Genomic DNA, 13,582 nt, shown 5'->3' on the forward strand with positions numbered 1-13,582 from the left:
CTAAATATAGAAAGAAATTCAGATCACAGTTTATTGGAGCTGGGCTTCTGTTTAAGCCATACTTGCTCGAGGTGGAATGAGGCTTTATTGTTTTTCTTTTTAGCACAGCACGCTACCTTAGTCTCCTAGGGCTACCATAACAAAATACCACAAAGTGGGTGGCTTTAAGGAACAGAAATTTATTGTTTCACAGTTTGGGAGGCTTGAAGTCCAAATCAGAGTACTGGATATGTTGATGCCTTCTGAGGGCTCAGAAAGAGGAACTGTTCCATGCCACTCTCCCAGCTTCTGGTCGCTGCCAGAAATCCTTGGTGTTCCTTGGCTTGTAGATGCACAGTGTATCTTCCTCCTGTGTCTACCTCTCCATGTGTGTTCTCTTTTATAAGGACAAGAGTCATATAGGATTAGGTCCTATGCTTCTCAGTATGACCTAATGTTAACCTTCAAAAACCCTATTTCCAAACAGGGTCACATTCACAGATACTGGGGTTACAACTTCAACATATCTTTTGGGGGACACAATTCAATTCATAACACACACCAATTGGACCTTTAATTTTTAACAACATGTTCCTCTGAAACCTAAGTCCTTTTCTTGTTATCCATCATTTTATTATTATTTTTTCTCCTTCTGGAGTTGCCCAGTCAAACTTAATTCTATTCTATTTTTATACGTAAGAGTCAAGGCTATTTTACAATATTAATCTCATTCTCTAAGGAGCTGACCATCCAACCATATTCTTGTTATTACTGCTTTAGTTACAGAAGTGTACATTCTCATTGCAAAAAAAATGATCCAAGTATTATAAAGTTTAAAGAGGAAAAAAAGCCATAGCTTCCCTTCTTAGTTTCTTTCCCAAGATAAGCACTGGGAATAGTTCAGTGTATATTCCAACTAACTGCTGTCAAACTTTCTGAGAATTCTATATTCTTCTGTTGAGGGGAGGGAATAAGACTATCTTTGTTTCCCCTGCCTGGTAGAGGAAAGTGCTGGTGTAATATATTTCTTTCAATGTGAACAGGATCTCAGATTCCCAGTCAGGAGGCACTAAGTGGCCAGATGGAAAAAGGAGGAAAGCCATGGAATCCCAGTGTCCAGAGTTGCAAGGAGAGCCTGAGCCCCAAAAGCCCAGTTCCAGGTAAGGAATGAAGATGAGAAGCCTGCCCAGCAAGGTTCTCAGTCATTGAGAGTGAGGCATTTGGGGGTTTGGGTCTGAGACCCTTCAGGTTAGGGCTAGCCCACCACTGCTGAAAGGAAGGTATACTGCTTCCTGTGTCCCCACAGCCCACATTCCATCCTCACTAGGGTGAGGCAAGTGAGGTACCCAGGGCACAAAACTTGAGGCACCCACTCTCAAGGTCACTTGCCTTACCCTAGTCCTAACCCTGCTCCATCCCACCCATTCCTGAAGAGCTTAAGCCAGGGGCTCAATTGGTGAGTGGGTGGAGCCCCCACAAGGGAATTCCAAGACTGGTCTGAACTCTGATTCTTATGTGATGTGCCCTGTAGAGGGTCTATGGGAAACTGAGGCAGAACCACCCCACTCTGGGTTTCTGATCTACAGTCAGTAGCTGAAGCTCAGTGTTTCCTTTTCTCCAGTACAGAAATAATGTAAAGGTTTGCTTTCTTTCACTCTACCACGGGAAGAGAGATTGGAGAACTGGGAAAAAAAACCTTTTGGTCTCTTTCCCCTGAGAAAAACCACCCTTAAGAGCTGTTCCCTGACAAGGTCAGTGGGAAGGTTCCTTGGAGTACTGGGCAGGGAAGACCTACAGGTCAGGAGGGCATTGGGACCCTCTCCCAGAGGACTGAATGGAACAATTCTTAGTGGGGGCCACAAGTTGCAAAGGACTGGGGAAATCAAAAGGACTCCAAAGTTCCATTTATATCACTTGTGTGGCAAAATTTGCTTTAACAACTTGAACCTAATTAGGTACCAGAGAACTCACGCAACAGAAAGACTGTGTATGGGTGTGGAGAATGGCAAAATCTTTGGTGGGACTCCAATTTTCGATACACAGAGCATACTTGGGAGAGGAGCCCCATAAGTACCTTGAGTGTGGAAGAACTTTAAGTCAAAATACCCAAATGACTTGCTATGAGCACACTCACACAGGCAAGAAGCTCTATCAATGTAACCTATGTGGAAAAGCTTCTCTTGCAACTCCAAATTCCACAGGCACCAGAGAACACACACACACAGTTGGAAAGCCCAACAAGTGCCCCAAGTGTTGGGAGATCTTTGCTCACAGTACCAACCTCCTTAGGCACCAGAGAATGTACACAGGAGAGAGACCTTATAAGTGTCCCACGTGTGGGGAAAGTTTCTCTCATAGTGCACACCCTGTCATATATGAAAGAACTCATGAGTGAGAGAGCAATGAGTTACAATACCCTATTCCTTACAAATCTTGAGCCCTACAAGGCAGAAAAAAAAACTCACTGAAGGTTTGAATTGTGGGAAAAGTTTCCAACAGGGTATATACCTCACTGGATATCAGAGAATCCACGCAGGAAGGAATATATGTACATGTGTGTGTGTATATTACACACACACACACACACACACACACACACACACATATAAAATCTCCCCTTTGTGGGGAGAATTTCACTCACAGATCCAACTTAATCAAGCACCAAATAATTCACACAGGAAAGAAACCCTATAACTGTCATGAGTGTGGAGACAGTTTCTCTCACAGCTCCAATCAGATTTGTCACCCAAGAACTCATTCAGGAGACCCTATAAATGTTCTGAATGTAGATAACCCTTTTCTCAGAGTTCATGCCTTATCAGTCACCAGAGAACTCGCACTGGATAGAAACACGGAATTTCATTTTGACCCAGGTAAGGTGGCATATTCACAGGGTCCTGTTTTTAAGAGCTGGTCTTCCTTGCCCCGGTTGACCAAATGACCTCTACATTTTTTAGGGTAATTACTGTAAAGAAAAAAGGGGGAGAGGTCCATTGTGAGAGAGGCAAAGTGGCAGCAAAGGATTAGCATGAAACTAAAAAGCAGTTTTAAATTTTATTCTGTCTGAACCAGTGAGGATGGCAAGTCTTTGAAGTTAACTGCTGGGTAAAATTCTCTAATAAATCCTTCCTGGCCCAAGGTACACCCACACTGTAGGTATATTTGTCCAAGTTGTGGTTTGAATGCCTTGTTGCATACAATGTTTATCTCAGCAATTGTGGGAATATGTATGTTCTTTCTCTTATTAATTTCTTACTTGGGACATTCAGCAGGAGCATTTGAGCTTCTGAGGCCCTTGAGATGCCAAGTATCCTGGGAAACCAGCTGGAGGTCAACAGAAGACTGGTTGTGAGTTGAAACTGTCCTAAAGGCCCTGGCTGGGAAGCCATGTGCAGTCTAGGTCAGCAAACACAATGCCCCTCAATGGCCTGAAAGGGTTGCTATTAACAGCCAAAGCATGTAAATGTCACCTCAGACAAAAAGGAACTAGACACCTAAGGGACAGTAACATGCAATTTTCAGGGCAGCCAGGAATTGGAAGAGGAAGCAGGACTCTGATGTAGTCTCTCCTTTGCAGAGATTTAGATTTCCCTCTATCTCTGTCAGAAAAAGATAAACAGAGCCCCTGAGTCTTATCCCTGGGTAGAGGGTCTCATGAAAGGTGGATTTCCTGGGAAATTTTGAAATATTAGATCCAAGGGAAATCAGGGATGATACCCTTTCCTGTTGAGAGTATGTCTGGATGATAATAAATATCTTAGGGTAATATGAAAGTAGAGGGACCAGTCCCTGGAGAAGGACATCATGCTTGGTAAAGTAGAGGGTCAGTGAAAAAGAAGAAGACCCTCAACGAGATGGATTGACACAGTGATTGCAACAATGGGCTCAAACATAGCAATGATTGTGAGGATGGCGCAGGACTGGGCAGTGTTTCGTTCTGTTGTACGTAGGGTTGCTATGAGTCAGAATCGACTCGACGGCACCTAACACCAACAAATATGAAAGTGTATGAGTCTTCATTGAGGGACTTTGCCTTGGCCCTCAGTGTTGATCTGTTTCTCTCTGCCTTGCGTAGAGGACCTGATGTTCTCTGTGGCCTCACTGGGTTGGTCAGGGAGGTACTGACAAAGATGACAGCAAAAACGCTGAGGCAGGTTGTAGGCTTGGCACACCCTGGGTTTAGGATTGCTACATGGTAAGAAGGGTACAAGCCCAGTGGCTGCTCAGTGTGATGTCATAAGGCTGCTGCTTCTTCCTTCTTTCCCTTTCTTCTTCCTCCCTCCCTCCTTCTCCTCTTTGTTTAGAAGATTTACTTTCTTGTGAACTAGCTGAAAGATCTGGCTCTTCAAAGGCAGGATATTTTGGTCTTCCAAATGGTCCCTAGGAAGGAAGCTACAACACACCAGATATAATTGCATTATTGATCATTAATGGTGGGAAAATGTAGAGGGAGGCAAACAAAAAAATCATGTTCTAAGATTATCTTATTAAGGGAAATCATATTTTAGATTGGAGAATCAGGGATAGAAATTCTAGGAGTGTGTGTCTATGGAAAAGAGGTAGACACCAGGACATATTCTAGGTAGGAAATTCTGACGCCAGGAAAGTATCTCAGGATATGGCCCTGGGAAAAGGTATCTAACTAGCTGTTTAGGAGAAAAAGAAGGTGAAACAAATGCCATTGGCAACAGGCTATCAAATATAGCCATGCAAGTGATAGACACACCCCCTGCTTCCCATTCTTTATCAGTCTCGTCTCAGTCCTGCCCCAGTTAATATGAGATTTTCCTCGGTTTTCCTAGCCAATTTAAAAGATCTTCCTGTTCTCTCCCTTCCTGTGACCCACACTGTTCATAAGAGGAGGTCAGTGGTAGTGTGATAATTGGAGATAGAAGTGGGGGAGAGGACTGAGAATAGAGAGAAAATGTTATAGGATCACCATTGGTGGGTCTAGGGAACAGGACAGGGCTAATGTGGCTGTTGATTCCATTAAATGTGTGGGGTGTTGTAAAGTGTGTGTTGTTATAACTAAGCACTGTCTAAAGCAATTTTTGTGAACTGTAAATCTCATAATAATGGAAAACTCCCTCCTACCACCACTGTAATATCCCCCGTGGAGTTCTTATGATGTTATCAAACTAATGTTGCTCTACTTGGGGTACTGCCTCTTGATGTTGGAGCAATGACAAGCCCCAGATATTTTGCCCTAGGCACTAAAAAGATGCTTTTCAATAGAAGCCTTCACCCAGTCTCCAATCTTGCCCCTCTTCTGGCAAACTTCACATGTATAGATGTTCTCTGCTTTGTTTTAATGACATGATGCTACACAAAATATTAGCATAATTTCTGTCATATAGACAGCATTAATCTGTTTGTGCCAACTGTGGGCAGATAAAACTGGCAAAAGATTTCCTTTTCTCTGGCACTGGGGTCAATGCAAGACATTGGCAGGAATTTCAGGAAGCAGTCTGCTATTAAACAGCAATATTGATGACCTCCCCTTCTGTTGTAATCATATTTCAAAGAGCAGGTCAAATTAAAAAGGTGGCGCTTGAGAAGAAGGGAGTTTGAAAGGCTCACAGTCAAGGATAGAGTAATCTTACGTAGCAGAGATGCAGCGTGCTTCTCCCCTTCCAAAACGATCTGATTTTACCTCACTGCCAGAAACAAACAAAATGGGGATTATATTGCTCGGTAAGGCAGAGTTCATTTGGAAGTAGTCCATTTATTTGGGTAGACTCTAAGCTATAAGGATCCTGACACTGGGATGTCCAGAGAGCTAGTAGTTGGGAACATCTGTATAGCATCTTGAGGTAAATAAGAATGTTAGTAGGTTCTGTTGTTCATACAAATGGAATCCAACTTTTACTGTACTCAATATAGCATTCTAAGAAGCATGAGCTTTAACCGGAGTGCTGCTTATGTTTATCAAACTAACCTCTAAGTGTGTAAATAATTTGATTTGAGAATGGCAAATTTCCATTCTCAGATCTCCCTTGTGTACATCTGGTATATTCTCAAGTGTTATTTTTCACTGAAACTATTCCATATTTGGGACATTATTGAGTTTCAGAATATGGAAGTTCTTAGAGATAAGTTCAAAGATTTTACAAGTAATTTCCGATAGTAAAAAAGTAAAAAGGTCTTTCTCCTTTCACTTGTTTTCCTAAATGTACATTAGAACAGAGTGTCAATACATTTACCATATTTGAGACTTTATGTGATAACTCTTCAGTGTAGATTTTGCTTAATATGAACCAAGACTCACCTTCCCTACCACCTGAAGAAATTTAAAGGGTTTATCTATTGGTATTTCTTATCAGTTGTTTCCCATAAATCCTTCTGTTGGTACACTTTTCCAGAGTTCTATGCCTTCAAATATTCCTTTCAGGTCCTCCTGGTGCTGTCCATAGCCATTCCAGATATTTAAAATGTCCTTTGTTGTTAGGTGCCGTTGAGTCGGTTCCGACTCATAGCGACCCTGTGTACAACAGAACGAAAAACTGCCCAGTCCTGCGCCATCCTCACAATCGTTGTTATGCTTTAGCCCACTGTTGTAGACACTGTGTCAATCCATCTTGTTAGGGTCTTCCTTTTTTTTGCTGACCCTGTACTTTATCAAGCATGATGTCCTTCTCCAGGGACTGATCCCTCCTGACAACATGTCCAAAGTATGTAAGATGTAGTCTCGCCATCCTTGCTTCTAAGGAGCATTCTGGTTGGACTTCTTCCAAGACAGACCTGTTCGTTCTTTTGGCAATTCATGGTATATTCAATGTTCTTTGCCAACACAATTCAAAGGTGTCAGTTCTTCTTCAGTCTTCCTTATTTATTGTCCAGCTTTCGCAGGCATACGATGCGCTTGAAAATACCACGGCTTGGGTCAGGTGTACCTTAGTCTTCAAGGTGACATCTTTGCTTTTCAACACTTTAAAGAGGTCTTTTGTAGCAGATTTGCCCAATACAATGCGTCTTTTGATTTCTTGACTGCTGCTTCTATGGGTGTTGATTGTGGATCCAGGTAAAATGAAATCCTTGACAACTTCTGTCTTTTTCTCCATGTATCATGATGTTGCTTATTGGTCCATTTGTGAGGATTTTTGTTTTCTTTGAGGTGTAATCCATACTGAAGGCTGTGGTCTTTGATCTTCATCAGTAAGTGCTTCAAGTCCTCTTCATTGAAAATGTCTTCCTGTAGATTAATTTCATGATTCTCATTCCAGATACATAAACTCATGGGAAGAAACAAAAATGGCCACTTTTATCCATTCTATGCCAGAGAACTGAGGAGGACAACTGGTATCTCCGTAATCTTTCTTCTTCTTTAGGATGGAACGTGACTGACCTTCATTCATTCTGCAACTACATAGGGTTCTCTCAAGTTCATTACTAGGAACCCAGAAGAGTACCATTGGTTTTCTTCTGCTATTTGTTCCAAAAAATGCCAACTTAGGGGATGAATCACTACGAGGATCATGGTAAGGATATGATAGTAACTAGGGTGCAGAGTCAATGACAGCCTAGAATCAAGTAACTTTCTAAAAGAGGTAGCTATAATTAAAGCAATTACTAAGTGGTAACTATTATACAAGGAGCCCTGGTGGTACAATGGTTAAAGCACTCAGCTACTAACTGAAAGGTCAGTGGTTCAAAAGCACCAGCTGCTCCATGGGAGAAAAGGCCTGGCAATCTGCTCCTGTAAAGATTACAGCCTAGGAAACCCTATGAGGCAGTTCTACTCTGTTCTATAGGGTCTCCACTATGAGTCGGAATTGACTCGATAGCACACAATAACAACATGGCAGTTATGTCGGTGTCTCAGTATAAACTCAATGTATTTGTCTTCACTGCTTCTCAGCTGTATATTCACCATTTCCAAAACAGAACCCAGGCAGGTGAAGGTCAAATCAAAAGGAAAGACTTAAGGGACTCTTGTGGTGCCATAGCAAGGGTAGGCAACCATGGCATCAACTGAAAACAGTGAAAATCACTAGTGGCACTCATTCAGCATCCAAGCCTTCCTTCTTCTTCCTTCCACAGGGTCTCTTTTCCCATTTTCTTCTCCACACTTTCCCTCAACCAACTCCCTACCTATGAATCAGGCCTGCCAATGAAATACGAGGACACTGTTTGATACTGCTGGCAGAACTTCATGTATTGAATTTTAAAAGTTCAAATTAAATGCCCAGCATCGGGCCAGGTGATGAGGCTCTCAAAGCTAAAGTCACCACTGTCCACTGGTTATAAGAGACTGGGAGCAGTACTTATGTTTGAATAAATTAAGTCCCAACCTGACTCAGATTCTAAAGAATCCGACCTGCTTTAATATATATTTAACTTAGATGCTCATTATTAATGCTTCTCTTTAACTCCCTTTCCCTCACTCAAGGGAAAGGATCAAGATCTGTTCCTAGAGGAGTAGGACACCATTCTATACTAAAGCAAAAAGAGCATATTGGCCTTGTAATCGCTTCCCTTCTACATTACAACCTTAAAATTACCTCCAGATAAACTGTCCTAGAATGAATCATTCTCCCTTGTTAGGTTTTTAGGTGCTGTTGAGTCAGTTCCAACTCACAGCTACCCTACGTACAACAGAACAAAACACTGCCCAGTCCTGCAGCATCTCACAATCATTGCTATGTTTAAGCCCATTGTTGCAGCCACTGTGTCAGTCCATCTTGTTGAAGGTCTTCCTCTTTTTCGCTGATCCTCTACTTTTGCATGATGTCCTTCTCCAAGGACTGGTCCCTCCTAATAACAAATCCAAAGTACATGAGATGAAGTTTCACCATCCTTGCTTCTAAGAAACTCTAAGGCATTCTCCCCTAAAAGCCCTCAAATGATGCAACCTCTTCATATCCTTTCAAGGACCTCCAAAATAGGGTATGCATGAACTTATTTTCTACACTTCCTCAAAATGTAGCCCAACTCAGTAAAAGTGGACTACAGACTGTATCATACTCAAATCTTTCCACTTTCGAAGCCTTTCCTCTTAGCTTTACCTCTGCTTGGAACATGTCCCTACACTCTGCTATGAGCAGAAATTCCTCCAGGTCTCTTATAATTCTCCCCACCCAAAAGTCAACTTTCATTTCTTTGGAGTTGTCACAGCATTCAGCTTTTACTATCTTCTGTTCAATAACAGATATTCATGAAATTGTCTCAATCCTTCACTAGATACTGTGAGAGCAAAGACCTTGTCCTAGTTGACTTAACACTGGTTACCCATAGTGTTGTTGTTGTTGTTAGGTTCCGTCAATTCTGACTCATAGAGACCTCGTATGACGAGTAGAATTGCCCGATAGGGTTTTGTTGGCTGTAATCTTTATGGAAGCAGATCACCAGGTCTTTCTCCCGCAGGGCTGCTGGGTGGATTTGAACCACCAACCTTTTGGTTAGCAGCTAAGCACTACCCATTTGCACCACCAGGGTTCCTGACTACCCATACCCAGTACCCATTGCCATCGAGTCGATTCCAACTCATAGCGACCCTATAGGACAGTGTAGAACTGCCTCATAGAGTTTCCAAGGAGCGGCTGGGGGATTCAAACTGCCGACTTTTTGGTTAGCAGCCATAGCTCTTAACCACTGTGCCACCAGGGCTCCTGACTACCCATAGTAGACCTAGTAAATAATACTTTGACTGTTATAGGCTGACACTAGGTAGGCACACTGATAACTAGGAGAACACTGACAACCTGACAACTCAGAGTCTTAGAAATATAATTCATTAAATATGGATTGCCAACCTTACCCAGAAGACTATGCTAGGCACTGCAGGAGATACCAGATGAAAACAAGATCCCTGTCCTCCAGGGAAGCGTACTGTAACAGAAAAGGCACAGGATATGACAACCCAAAACCAAACCCATTGCCTCCAAGTCCATTCCAACTCATAACTACCCTATAGGACGAAGTAGAACTTCCTCATAGGGTTTCCAAGGCTGTAATCTTTAGGGAGGAAACCCTGGTGGTGTAGTGGTTAAGAGCTACGGCTGCTAACCAAGAGGTTGGCAGTTCGAATCCACCAGGCACTCCTTGGAAACTCTAGGGGACAGTTCTATTCTGTCCTGTAGGGTCGCTATGAGTCGGGATTGACTCGATGGCAACAGGCTTTTTTTTTTTTGGTTTAATCTTTAGGGAAACAGACTGCCACATCTTTATCCCACAGAGCAGCTAATGGGTTCGAACCTCCAACCTTTCGGTTAGCACTTAACCACTGCACCACCAGGGCTCTCTGGATATGACAACAGGAAACCTAAATTCCATTCTCAAATCTGCCACTGATAAACAATGTAACCCTGAGGAAGTCATATCCTACGTCTCAATTTCTTTATTTCTCGAAGAACCCACCTCACAAGGTTAAAACCTATCTCAAAAGAAAAGAACATGGTAATAGTTGTGAAGGAAGCGCCAGCGAACCAGAAAATGATTTAAAAATGTTTATGGGACCGCTGTTCCTGAACAAAGGAGGTGCCTGTCTGGGGCCTCTTACAGAGGAGGCTCCCCATAAGCCCAGGGATGACAGCTCCAACTTTCCTCTGGCTGGGCCCTAGGAAGAGTACTGCGCACGCGCAGTGGGGAGACGGCCCAAACCCTGTGAGCCAATACCTGTCGTGGTCCCTCGACATCCCGGGAGGCGACTGTTACTGGGTGAGGTGCCCGGTACAAAAGGGCCTCAGGTCCCGCGAGAGTGGAGAGTGACGCAAGAACACTCTCGACGCGCAACACCTCGCAAATCAGGAATGGGATCAAATTGCGACACCCGGAGTCAGGTTCTCTTGCTCCCAAGCGAGGAGACGTTTCAGGAGCTCCTCTAGGCTTCCCTTAGGCCTGAAGACTTGGTGGTATTAACTCTTCCAGGGCTGAACGAAAGCAGGGAACTGGTTCCTCAGGGAGGGTAAGGACACGCAGGCCAGTCCCTGACTCCACCGGGCTTAGTCTCCACAGGTAGAGGGAGGGAGTCGGCTGGCGTGGCTATCGCAACGTCACCGGACACGCATCCTTTCATCTTCCGGTTGGGGCCTGATCCACAAAGCACAACCCAAAAATGGTGTTTCGGGTTAGAGTCCTGGAGAGGGAGAAAGGAGGGCCGGGTGGGGCCTGATCTTCCATTGGCCCTGCGCTCCGGAAGCCTGGGGACTTAGCTCTCCAAGCATATAGCGCTCTTTGCTGATACTGCCTTCCCTAGTGGCGCAGGGGCTGAGAGTTGCGCTCTCCAGAGTAGACGACAGGTAATATTACAGTTGAGACAGTGAAAGAGGCAAGTGGCCTCCACGCAAGCCGGAGCTGTCTTGAGGTAACCAAGAAACTGATTTTCCTTTGGATTTGGTCAGGAGACTCCTGAGAGATGTCGGCCGGTCCTGCCATTTGCAGCCTTTGGGGCAGCTGCGTGGCGGCGGAGTGCGCGTGGAGGTGGGACACAGCCATTTTAAGTAGACGGTGGCATCCTCATTGCCTGGAGGCGGGTGCGCCTGCGCACCAGCGGGAGCTGTCCTCAGCTCCTACAGGCACTTCTAACCTCTTTCTATCCTATGAGCAGATATAACCCAGGGCTGCTGCTGAAGCACACTCGGAGGCTCCCCCAGTGTTGAGTGCTTGTAGGAGCTCCTGTAGTCCGTCTGGAAGGTTTAGCGAATCCAAGTTAGAGGTTGGGGCAGTAATGTTACCACTGCACTCATTGAAACTTTCCCGGTTCTGCTAGCATATGTCACTAGAGAAAAGGTCAGTTCAGTCCCAGAGACATCTGCTTCTGTTAACACTAAAATATAAGAAGTGTCCCCGTACCTCCTGAACCTGAATAGGTAGCTGGAGCCAGTCATTTCTTTCACATCCTAGAAACAATTGGGTTGCCATTTCTTTTGGATCACCTCAGAGGAAATGGAGCTTACATTATCCAATGTTATCCTCGGCCTTACTTACAGGTTAAATGACCCTGAGGAAATGTAAAGTCAGCAGAAGTGTTACCCTTAGTAGGACCTTCCCTGTCAATGAAGAGCCTTAATCATCACCTTCTCTTTTTCTCTCCTACTTTACTATCTGACATTTTGGTATCTTGTAAACAAAGGCCAGCTTTAATTTTTTCCAGTGGAAGGAAACAAAACATTTAAACTACAGGTACAAGTTATCTGCACAGTGCCCTTTATAAGTCTTGCAAATAAATGACAGAGAAAAATGATGAGGATGTGGTTCCTTAGTTGGGGGCACTTGATAGGAATAAAGCTACTTTTCTCCTAATTACTTTTCTTCTGTTCTGGTTTCACTATCTCAACTCTCCTGCCAGTATTAATACAATGGAAAGGAGACTACAAACTATTCCATGAAGTGAAGGCTTTCATCTTCACAAAAGGATGAAGGGGCATAGAAATTGTTTTTTCCCCAAGTAAAAACAAAACACTGGGATGATCTGTTAAAGTTTATAGAAACTAAATGTGCCCATTTCATCCCAGTCTTCCCTTGACATTGTGAAGATAGGACAGGAACACACAGATTAAGTCTTTGGATGATCTCAAAACCCCTTTTAACCATTGGATGCCAGTTTTGTCATCCACCAACCTTTCCTGAACCAGAAAACAAACAAACAACGAAAAAGTCATTGATTGACATTTGCCTTCTCTGAGCTGTGCTTTGTCTCAAGGTTGAATAACAAAGAAAAGGAGAGAAATCTAGATCCTGAACTAATCTATGATCATGAGTGCTCTAATACTTGGCAGTTAATTTTAAAGGGCAGGCAGGACAGGACCTTTTCTATTCATTTTTCTCTGATAAGTAGCAAGTACATAGGGGTCATGTGGCTTTCTACTTGACGTGTACTTTTTTCCTGCCCTCCCTCAGTGTCCTCAGGAAGAAGATCCTCTAATTGATTTTGTACGAAACCTGAAGGGGCCTTAGTTGTCAAAGGTGGTGCCAGGGGGTTGTCACACACAGGAATAAAGCTGTTCCTAGAGCAGAATGATGATGGGAGATCTTGAGGTGGCTGCATGCTGGAACCCCCAGATGAGGTCTGTGTTGGAGACTAAGGGATCTGTGAAAGAGAGCTCCAGTCAGAGTAAGAAATCCACCCCACAGACAAACAGTCTTGACCCTGAGAGCTCTCGCCAGCACTTCCGGAGCTTCTACTATCCTGAAGCAGTTGGACCCCTCCAGGCTGTCAGCCAACTTCAGGAATTATGCCGTCGGTGGCTGAGGCCAGAGATCCACTCCAAAGAGCAGATCTTGGAACTGCTGGTGCTAGAGCAGTTCCTGACCATTCTGCCCAGGGAACTCCAGACCCAGATGCAGAAGCATCATCCACAGAGCATCGAGGAGGCTGTGGCCCTGGTGGAACACTTTCATAGAGAATCTGGTCAAAGGAGGAATGAGGTGAGAAGAAAGATTCCCAACATATACGATGAAATAGGATAAAGGTGGGCCTAATGGGGAGGCAGGCATTTCATGAGGAATGAAATGGGTATTGGGTCACTCTTCTGTTGTTCCGTTAGGACAGCTGAGGCAGGACCTGAAATCCTAGGTCCCCAGCAATAGTCTTCCACAGGTTTTGGATCTTATCCGTGCTGCCCATGACCCACATTGCCTGGCAGGTGCTCTGAGGTGTGTTCAC

The 13,582-nt window shown here is 44.0% G+C and overlaps 1 pseudogene; it reads left to right on the forward strand.

Annotated features, from left to right (window-relative positions):
• The first annotated feature begins 1,712 nt into the window (after window positions 1–1,712).
• On the forward strand, window positions 1,713–13,571 carry LOC101342263 (zinc finger protein 263-like; annotated as a pseudogene).
• The last annotated feature ends 11 nt before the right edge of the window (window positions 13,572–13,582 follow it).

The sequence above is a fragment of the Trichechus manatus genome, unplaced genomic scaffold (genome assembly GCF_000243295.1).
Source record: "Trichechus manatus latirostris isolate Lorelei unplaced genomic scaffold, TriManLat1.0 scaffold00079, whole genome shotgun sequence".
NCBI classification, from domain to species: Eukaryota; Metazoa; Chordata; class Mammalia; order Sirenia; family Trichechidae; genus Trichechus; species Trichechus manatus.